Source organism: Glycine soja, chromosome 18, assembly GCF_004193775.1.
Source record: "Glycine soja cultivar W05 chromosome 18, ASM419377v2, whole genome shotgun sequence".
In the NCBI taxonomy this organism is placed as follows: domain Eukaryota; kingdom Viridiplantae; phylum Streptophyta; class Magnoliopsida; order Fabales; family Fabaceae; genus Glycine; species Glycine soja.
Window position 1 is genome coordinate 42,116,385 of NC_041019.1, and position 11,379 is coordinate 42,127,763.

Sequence of the window (11,379 nt, forward strand, 5' to 3'; positions counted from 1 at the left end):
TCAAACCTATTGACTTACACGCAACAAAGTGGTTAACATAAATTTATATCTTTATTTTCATCAAAATCATAAGAGATATCTGGGTCGTCTAGTGATGGATCATCTAGTGTCTAACAATCTCCCCCTTTTTTTATGATGACAAACTATATAAATTTTGAGCAATGAATATAGCAATTATATATTAGAATAATGGAAGTATGAATGACAACATATCAAAATGTTATATCTGGTAGTTTTCAGCTCCTCCTAAGTCTAACATTTATGTGTATGAGTGGATGGAGTTGTAGACACAAATATATCTTTCACAACACCTTATTTTATTGATTGATTGGTGTTTTAACCATCAAATTTATTAGATTTTCATATGCATTTTGTGATGTTAATTTGACATTATAGTTAACTTTTGGCCTTGTTTTGAATCAAATTTGATTTAAATTCAGTTTTTACTTTGTCTTAGGTAGAATTTTAGGTTTTAGTTAGTTTTAATGAATTTTCGATAGTTTTTCCAGCAAAATTAGGCCATTCTGGCAAGAGCTCTGGAAGGAGAAATTGTAAAAATTGAAGATGAAAGTCAGGAAAATTAAGAGCAAGATATTTTTCAAGGATAAATCAATTGAAGAAGAAGGTAATTAATTGAATTAATTAGACTTTTTTTGTAATTTCGTATGATTATCTCCTTAATTAAACCCACGTACAATCCTATAAATAGGAAGCTAGACATTCATTGTAACAATGTAGAAGTCTCGAGCAATTCTTAGAATTATATTTTAGACTTCCACCTACTAGACACTGCACCTCTATTATTCCATTAAACACTCTAGGTTTCATTGTATTATTTTTATGGTGCAATTCCTTACACCCGAGAGAGGAAAGGATGAACCTTGTTTTGCTTTAATTCTATCAATTCAACACTTCATCTTGAGTTCTTTATTTGTTTTCGTACTTAATGCATTTATTTGATTAACCATCTTATAAATGAATTCAGGAATTGACTTGTGCTTAATTTGGTGAGCCTTGTTGAAACCTAAACATGAATCAAGTACTTAATTGGAATTATCTCTAGGGATAGAAGAATCTTGGTTAATCTTCGCTAAGTCTCAACCATTAATTTTGATTGTAGATGTCGGTATGTCCAAGGGATTGAGTATCAAACAAGTACTTTAGAATCTGTGACCATGCATGAGCTTGGGTAGAATACATCAGTGAATTGGGATGAGCAAGAGAGATGAGTAGAGAATTGTGAAGATATAGTGGATCGAGAGAATTCCAAGTCCAAACCTAGACATTCATTTATTAAGATTGACGTCACCATCCAAGTCTAAATCTTTACTTAGTTATTTTACTATCATTTAATTTTTATTGAAACTTATTTTGTTATTTATTTCATTAGAATCACAAAACAAAAATAAAAAACCTAGTTCTATTTAAATAATTACATGAAATTGTGCTCCTTTATTCCATTGGGAGACAACTCAGACGATAGTTCAGTTACTATGTCATGACTCGATTACACTTGACCTTTAAGTTGAATCTAATGTGAAAAAAATTCGTAACAAGTTTTTGACGCCGTTGCCAAGGTATAAATGAATTATTATATTTATTTGATTAAGAAATTGTAAATATTTATAAATAGGCTATTAAATAAATGTAGATAGATTTTATTAGGTGATAGATTAGTAGATACTAATTAGAGTAAATAGAGCAGGTGTATATCTGACACCCTCTACCCCGACATATATATAAATAAATAAAACATATAAAAATATTGATCAACAAATTTACGTGGGTAAAAGATTCAAATTCACTTCACTATTACTAAATAAGACTTATTAAAAATATATTCAGCTCAAAACAAAGTTGTCAAAGTTTACGAAAAAAAGTTTTGTTAAATCAGTGAGGTAAAATAAAATAAAATAACATCATGCAATTAAAATAAAAACTTATCTCCAATGTCACATTCTATCAAAGCATTGTGTCCAACGTCCTCTGGCACGAGGTTCTTTAAAGTCATTCACCTAGTCATCTACTCCCACGAACAAAAGGTTCAAGATCATCATAGGATCAAAACACAAATAGCACACAGGGAGTGAATTATCACAAAAAAAAAATAAAAAATCAAATAAACAAGATGCAATCAAAATAAATTATGGAAATATTTATAACATGACTCAACTCAATACAAACAACGTCACTTCACCACTTTATCTTTAAAATTCATTTTTCAATCACTAATCACATTACACATGAATCACACACTCGAGCTAAGATGCAATAACACTCATCCATTTGATAATAAATAATTAGCAAGTGTTATGTAACAATTATACTAAGACTCAAGCCTACATGCAATGTGGTACCGTGTTAATGAAAAACCACCCTGGGGCGCTTAGGAGTACATAACAAGACACACCACACAATGGGTATGTCAGGTCACTCTCACTAAGTAAAATCATAAGGTGACCAGTCAGGGTCACTCCGTTTTGTGAGAATGCTCCAATCATATGGGATCAACATAGGTTTGAAGGAGCACTCAAACTGAGTGTCTTTACTCCCAAGGCCTAGACTCTGAAGAATTCGTTAGGGCCTCACCTTCCTGATTCAGGTCCAACCCCTAAAATAATTTTTGCAAGCAGACACTGCTCCTGAATTATACAATACCTATGACCTCACACTCATGTTTCAAACACGTTTAACATATTGTGCTACAATTTAACACCGATTCCTAACTAGGAACCTACACTTTCTCTTCAACATTGCGCATAAACACTTTTCTCAATATAAATACTGGTTGGGTTATTGTATAATTCATGGCTCAAACCACAATTGTTGCCCGTTCAAGTGTTAAACACACACACATATTCACAACCAAATATCATGCCCAAAATTTAGCATCTCATAGTGTCACAATCCACCATCACAGGTTTACATGTTTCTCACAAATTAACACATGTTCAACTTTATACTTATACTCGATTTCAACAATAATATTATAAGCAAGCACTGCTCATGAATTATACAATACCTAAGACCTCACACACGTGTTTCAAACACATTTAACACATTGCGCTACAATTTAACACTGGTTCCTAATTAGAAACCTACATTTTCCCTTTCACACTGGGCATCAACATTTTTCTCAAGATAAACATTAGTCGGGTTATTATATAATTCATAGCTCACAACACAAGTAATGTCACATCAAGTGTTAACCACACACTTATTCACAACCAAAACTCATGTTCACAACTTCACATCTCATTATGTCACAATCAACCATCCTGTGTTTACGTGTATCTCGCAATTTAACACATTCAACTTTGCACTTATACTCAATCTCCATAATAATATTATAATCTCAAAGTGATATATTATTCTACAATTCATCATATGTTCAATTTATCACTTATATAAAATTTCAATCATAATTTCATAATCTCAATATAACTATTTATTACACAAATCTTATTCAAAACACAAACAAATTATACAAAAATATTTCTCAATCCACGGGGAGTAACATCCCTTAAAAAATTTCATATAATCACACAAGAAAAATTTCAATACAATAAAAATCCCAAAATAAACCCCAATTTGATCCTTTAAGAACCACTACATATGTTCATTCTAACCCCAATTGCAATAAACTCATCCCTTACCTCTAAGTGGGCTCACGTGTATATTGTGATAGCAATAACGACATCTCTAGTGTTTCATAAGATTCCTAAAGTTTTTCCTTTGACTGTTCTGATAGGGTTCCCAAACGTTAGAGAGAAGGAGAAGGGATTGAAGCCTTCATTCCATTGTGAAAATGAGAATTTGTCCATCTATAGATGTATTGTGCATATCTCAACAGTGAAGATATGCGTAAATGAATCTTGAACCACATATCACAATTTCACAACAATCCAACGGTTATCGAGTCCAGGATCATAGTTTTACTGAGACAATTTTAGGTTTTTGCGGGAAAAGGAAAATCTACGATGAAAAGGGTATTTCTCTAAGCTCCAACATGTTTTCGTATTTTCCAGCGGTGACAATGTTCGGAAATGAGTTCTGAACCTGGTGCTCAAATTTCACACGATAATCCAATGGTGAATGAGTCTAAGATCATTGTTTTTCAAAGATAGGTTTTGTGGTATGCTGAAAAAAGAAGGGTTTTGGGAAGGGAATAGAGAAAATGAAATTGAGAGGAAGAGGAGACGTAGAAACTATCGTCAGTCTGAAAAATGACTTAACATGTATCTATTTATAGATATGATACTCACAACCTATCATTTACTCTATTTATTTATTTATTATTTTATAAAAAGAAACTCTATTTTATTTCCTATCAAATGAATAAATAAAATATCCTTTTTATTTTCTCTCAAACCATTATTTTAATTAATAAATTTATTTCTCCTTATTTATTTATTTATTAAAAAATATCACTATTTTTCTAAAACTATTTTTTTTAAATAAAAGTTTTTAATTTATATAGGAAAAAATGGGATGTTACAGTATATATCTTTTAGATTTAATTAGGTGTATATATCTTTTATATTAGATTTAGGTAGTTAGTTATAAATTAGATTTTATTTGATTGTAAATATCTCCTATCTTCTAGGTTGTAATTGTAAGTAAAAATTCAGAAATTGAAAATTCAAATAATATCTAGCATATCTTTTAAGATTTGATTGATATATCTCACCTCTATTTGAAATTTAATTTCTGTTTTATGTTGTAAATATAATATCTAATTGATTGTAATTTTAAGATATTTTTTTTATATTTACTAACACATCTTTTGTAATTATCTTATCTAATTATCTTGTAAATGTTTTCTGCATTTAAATTTTTTCTTCCCTAATTACTCATAATTTTTGAATAAAATGTAGATATTTTCATAATTTCCAGTTTTTAAATTTTTATCTCTAATCTCTATTAGTAAATATAGTACATATAGTTTAGTGGGTAGATTTATCTTTAATTTTTAGATTTTTCTTTGCCCTTTATTTTCAAATTTTCGTGTATATATATTAGATATATATCTTTAATTTTTCTGTTTTTAATATGTCTTCACCAAGCGTTGATACCAAAACAACTGATTCTCTCATGTGAAGAGTGTGGAGGTGACCACCACTGTATGGAGGAAGTAGCCAAGGAAGCCAAATTCATGAGAGAATGCATTACAAAATTAGAAGAAGCTGTAATCAACCTTAGCACCACATCTTACTCCAACCTCGAGAGCACCATGGAGGTAAAAAAATTCGTTAAAAGATAAAGTAAAGGAGTTAGTGGTGCAAATAAAAGAAATAGCCAACATCGTTGACTGCAAGAGCTAATTAAGACATAGAGCCAGCTTACACAAGAAGCTAAACAAGCAATTACATGTGAGAAGTCATATCCCTGCAAATCAACAAAGCAAGATAAGGAGCGGGGATATAGAAGTCTTATAGACTTGCTTAAGCGACTTGATGTCACCATTCCTTTCATCGATGCCATAGACATGATGCTAGAATACTCAAAGCTCTTAAAAGACCTCATAATTAAGAAGAAGAGTTTGAAAGACTATGGCGTAGTGACTATTGAAGAGGATTGTAGTGCCATCTTGGAGAATCACAAGAAGCTAGGTGCTCTCGGTAATTTTACTATTCCTATTTCCATTGGGAATCTAACAGTAGGAAGAGCATTCCTTGATCTTGGATCTAGCATCAACCTAATGTCATTATCTTTACTAAACAAAATTTGAAAGCTAGCAATGGAACCAACACGTATGATGATACAACTAGCCAACTGTTTCATTAAATTTCCTTTTGGAATAGTGGAGAACATGCCTGTATGAGTTAGGAGGTTCAACCTTGAAGTGGACTTCAAACCAATAGCACAACAACTAAAGGAGACTCAACTTGATGATGAAAGAGGAAGTGTTAAAAGAAGTACTAAGGCTTCTTGAAACTGGAATGATATATGCCATTTCTGAAAGTTCATGGGTAAGCCTCATGCAAGTAGTCCCCAAAAAAGGTTGAATAACAGTGATAAAAAATGACAACAATTAGTTGATTCCTACAAGGACCATGATCGGTTGGAGAATGTGTATTGATTACCTCCTTCTTAACATGGCAACAAGGAAAGACCACTTTCCTCTTCCCTTCATGGATCAAATGCTTGAGAGGTTAGCCAGTCAAGCCTTCTATTGATTTCTAGATGGATACTCGGGGTATAATCAAATTCTTGTTAAGTTAGAGGATCAATTGAAAAAACCTTCACTTGCACATTTGGAGTCTTTGCCTATCGAAGAATGCCCTTTGGACTTTGCAATGCACCAACCACATTCCAAAGGTGTATGAATGCCATCTTTTTTGACATGGTAGAAAAATGCATAGAGGTATTTATGGATGATTTCTCTATATTAGGAGATTCATTCATGCCATGCCTCAACAGCTTGGAAAGAGTCCTAGAAAGATGCATTGAAGAGAACCTTGCTCTTAATTGGAAAAAATCCCACTTAATGGTAACCGAATGTATAGTGCTCGGGCATAAAATCCCAACAAGAGGTATTGAAGTAGATCAAGCCAAGATAGAAGTAATTGAAAAGCTCCCACCACCTCAAGATTTACTTGTCAAAGGAAACTCGTTTCAATTAATGAAGAATGCCTTTAAGGTTTCGATCTCTTAAAAAAGAAGCTGGTAATAGCATTAATTATAGTGGCTCCCAATTGGGGGCAAGAATTCAAATTAATGTATGATGCTAGTGACTATATGGTGGGACCAATATTAGGACAAAAGAGGAATGAAAGAATTCATACTATCTACAATGCCAACAAGGTGCTAAATAGAGCCCAAATCAACATGCAACCACGAAGAAGGAGAAGCAAGTAGTGGTTTCTGCCCTTGAAATTTTTTGATCAAATCTTGTAGGATCAAAAGATCATTGTGCACACCAACCATTCAGCTATAAAATATCTACTCACCAAAGCGGATTCCAAGACAAGATTAACTAGATGGGTCTTTCTAATACAACAGTTTGATCTAGAGATCTGAGACAGAAAAGGGTGTGACTAGCTAGTAGCCAATCATCTATCAAGATTGGTTAATGAAGAAGTCACCAAGAAAGAAAAAGGAGATCAAAGAAGAATTCCCAGACGAGACACTCATGGCAGTAAGCTTCTAGGATGAGGTCTACGCTTGGTTCACTAGCATGGCAAACTTTAAGGCCATGGGACAAGCATCGGAAGGTATGAAATTGCACAAGAGAAAAAGGTTCTTTCGAGAAGCCACCAGATATGTTCGGCATGACCCTATTCTTTTTTGTATTACTGATCACAATTTGTTAAGGTGATGTGCAACAAAGGGAGAACAAGCTAGCATGCTTTGACATTGCCACAACTCACCATATGGAGGCCAGTTCAACAGAGAAAGAACAACTGCGAAAATTCTTCAAGCTGGATTCTATTAGCCTACACTCGTCAAAGATGCTTATAATCTTGCACGATCATGCAATATTTGTCAACGAATCGGCAACATATCTAGACGACATGAAATGCCATTACAGAACATGCAGGAGGTAGAAGTGTTTGATTGTTAGGGAATTGATTTTTTTGGTCCCTTACCATCCTCACGTGGCAACAGATATATCTTGGTAGTAGTGGACTATGTCTTAAAGTGGGTGGAAGAAATTTCTAGTCCAACCAATGATGTAAAGATGATGATTAATATCTTAAAGAGAAACATTTTTGTTAGGTTTTGATTGCCTAGACTCTTGATTAGTGATGAAGGTACACACTTTTGTATTGCTCAATTCTCAAAGGTCTTTCAACACTATGATGTTTGACACAAAGTAGCATCACCTTATCATCCGTAAACAAATGGAAAAGTTGGAGTTTAGACTAGGGAGATCAAGAGGATACTAGAAAACACCGTACCTACTTAAAGGAAGGATTGGGCTGCAAAGCTTGATGATTTCCTATAGGCATATAGAACAACCTTCAAAACATCCATTGGCATCTTTTCGTTTCAAATGGTGTACAAAAACGTGTGCTATCTACCAATGGAGTTAGAACTAAAAACTCATTAGGTGAGGATTGATGTGCCATTATTTTCTCCTATTTCTTAACCCTTTTTGCACCATTTTAATTACTGATATGTCATAATTGTTATATTAATTATGCATTTTTATCATTTGGGTCTACTGGATTAATTTTGTGTTTTTAATTTAATTTCAGGAGAATTATAAGCAATTGGGCTTGAATCCAAAATTGGGCTTAGACTTGAAGAGAGCAGACTATTTTATTCTACCAAATTTTATCTTATCTTGATTTTATCTTATCTAAATATTATTTAGATTTGATCTCATCTAGATATTATTTCATCTAGATCTTATCTTATCTAAATTTTATTTTATTTATGGGTTTGGATTTAAAACAGATTTGTAAGCTTTGGGGGCTGAAAACTATATAACAACACCAAGGTTCTAGTTTAGACTCTCCTCTCTCTCTCCTCTCCTCTCTCCCTTTTTCGTTTTAGTTTTAGAGTGCTACTCTCTTTTTCGTTTTAGTCACTTTTTCGTTTTAGCAATAAAATTTCGTTCTTGCTTCAATCTACAATTTCGTTCTCTATTGATTAATGGAAGGCTAAGTCTCCAGCGTTGTTTTCTCTTGAGGATCAAGCACAGTTCTCTTTGAGGTTCTAGTATTACTATTAAATTCTGATCAGTTTTTCCTCTTCACCAATTACTCTGTATTTGTTGCTATTAATTCATGCATGCTTAGTGCTTGATTAATTGTCTCTGCACTTAATTAATGTTCATGCTTAATGATCGTTCATGATTAATTGGTGTATGTGTTGCTTAATCACATAATGAATGCCTTGTGTTAAATTTCGCTTAGTAATTTAATTTAGGGTTGGATTAAGTGGTTGAACTGATAAAGGATAAATTATCGTAACCTAGGATAAGAAACTTGCTTGTGAATCAAGGAGAAGCAACATGTTCATAATAGCTAGTAATTCGTGTTTTATGTTTAGTTGTTTTATGCTTTCCTGTTGTGTTAGTGTTGTTTAGTGTCTTGTTATTTTGTTTAGTGTGGTGTTTTGTTTTAGTTTTTCTGTTCAGCGCTTCCCCTGTTTCAGTTTTTGCGTTTTGCTGTGCATAGTGCTTTGCGATGGATTTAGTGACCACTTTTGCTGACCTGGAAAACAGAGTAGTAGTGCAAATCCATTAGTGACTGAATTAGTGACTGCTGCTGACAATTTAATTGATGATTTTTGTTTTGATAGTTAGGGTTGTTATTTTTGGCTGAATTTTGGTGTGGTAGGTTCTTTTGACTCATATTTTGTGTGAAAAATACTAGGAACACTTGTTGTGGGTAGATTTGAGAGATTCAAAAAAATTTGAGAACTTGTGTTTAGCAAAACTTCAAATGGCCATAACTTTTGCTCCAGGTATCAGAATGACTATTATTATATATGTATTTGGGGTAGAAAAAATTTCCCATATCGTGGCAGCCGCCAAAGGCCGACTAAGGTCTCTAGCTAGCCAAAATCGCCTGTTTACTAGTTTTTTTTATTTTTCAAGTTTTATTGTTTTATTTTTCTAAACTTTCCTTAGGTAGTTTCCATAGTTAGACTTTCAATTTTTGTATGAAAATTTTGGTGCTATCTTTTCCATGATTTTAGGGTGTTGCTCACAAAATTTCAAGTCATTTGGATATCATTTGAGGGTAGTTGTAGTTCAAACCTACATTGTTACTTGCATAAGAAGGCAACTAGTTGTGCATGCTGAATGTAGTATATGACTAGAGGCAATCCATCTAACTTACAACCCTTTGATCCTGAGATAGATAGGACATTTCATAGATTAGTTAGGCATCATTTTGTACCTTTTGAGCATCCTGAGCATTCTGTTATTGGTGAGTCTGAGCATTTTGTGGTTGGTAATTTTGAACATCCTGATTTTGAGCATTATAGTTTTGAACATTCTGATTTTGAACATTTTGAGAACATGGCACAACCTCCACCCCATGAGAGGACTCTAAGGGAAATGGCTGCACTTGATTTCACCTATGAAAGCTTGTGCATCCAATACCCTGATGAGGATGTCCCATATGTTCTTAAAACTGGACTGATCCATTTGCTTCCAAAGTTTCATAGCCTTTTAGGTGAAGACCCGTACAAACATTTGAAAGAATTCCATATTGTCTGCTCCACCATGAAACCCCCAAATGTCCAGGAGTATCACATATTTCTAAAGGTTTTTCCTCATTTTTTAGAGGGAGTGGCAAAGGACTAGCTATATTACCTTGCTCCAAGGTCCATCACAAGCTGGGATGACCTCAAGAGAGTATTCTTAGAAAAAAAATTTCCCTGCTTCCAGGACCACGACCATAAAAAAGGATATTTCAGACATTAGGCAACTCAGTGGAGAGAGCCTATATGAATATTGGGAGAGATTTAAAAAACTATGTGCCAGTTGCCCTCACCACCAGATTTCTGAGCAGCTTCTTCTCCAATATTTTTATGAAGGACTCAGTAACATAGAGAGAAGTATGATAGATGCTGCCAGTGGTGAAGCCCTTGGAGACATGACCCCTGCTGAAGCCAAAAATTTAATTGAGAAGATGGCTTCAAACTCCCAGTAATTTAGTGCCAGAAATGATGCTATTGTCATTAGAGGAATGCATGAAGTAGCCACGAATTCATCTTCATCAGCTGAGACTAAGAAGCTTGAAGGTAAACTAGATGCCTTGGTTAACCTGGTAACCCAACTGGCCATGAATAAAAAATCTGCACCTGTCGCCAGACTCTGTGGTTTATGCTCCTCTGCCGACCACCACACAGACCTTTGCCCTTATGTGCAGCAATCTGAAGCAATTGAACAGCCTGAAGCTTATGCTGCAAACATCTTCAATAGACCTCCTCAACCTCCGCAGCAAAATCAACCACAACAGAACAATTATGACCTCTCCAGCAACAGGTTCAATCCTGGGTGGAGGAATCATCCCAACCTTAAATGGTCAAATCCTTCACAATAGTAGCAGCAACAACAACAACCTTATTTTCAGAATACTGCTGGCCTAAGCAGACCATACGTTCCTCCACCAATCCAGCAGCAACAACAACAATAGCAACAACCCCAGAAACAACAAACAGTTGAGGCTCCTCTGCAACCTTCCCTTGAAGAACTTGTGAGGAAAATGACTATGCAAAACATGCAGTTTCAACAAGAGACCGGAGCCTCCATTCAGAGCTTAACTAATCAGATGGGACAATTGGCTACACAGTTAAATCAACAACAGTCCCAAAATTCTGACAGATTACCTTCTCAATCTGCCCAGAATCCCAAAAATGTGAGTGCCATTACATTGAGATCGGGAAAGCAGTGTCAAGGACCTCAACCAGCAA

General features: G+C 34.2%; 1 non-coding gene across 1 annotated transcript; it reads right to left on the bottom strand.

The window, feature by feature from the left end:
- Positions 1–10,358: 10,358 nt before the first annotated feature.
- Positions 10,359–10,465, bottom strand: LOC114397780. The gene has a single exon (XR_003663405.1). It is a non-coding gene; the product is annotated as a small nucleolar RNA R71 (small nucleolar RNA).
- Between the last annotated feature and the right edge of the window lie 914 nt (positions 10,466–11,379).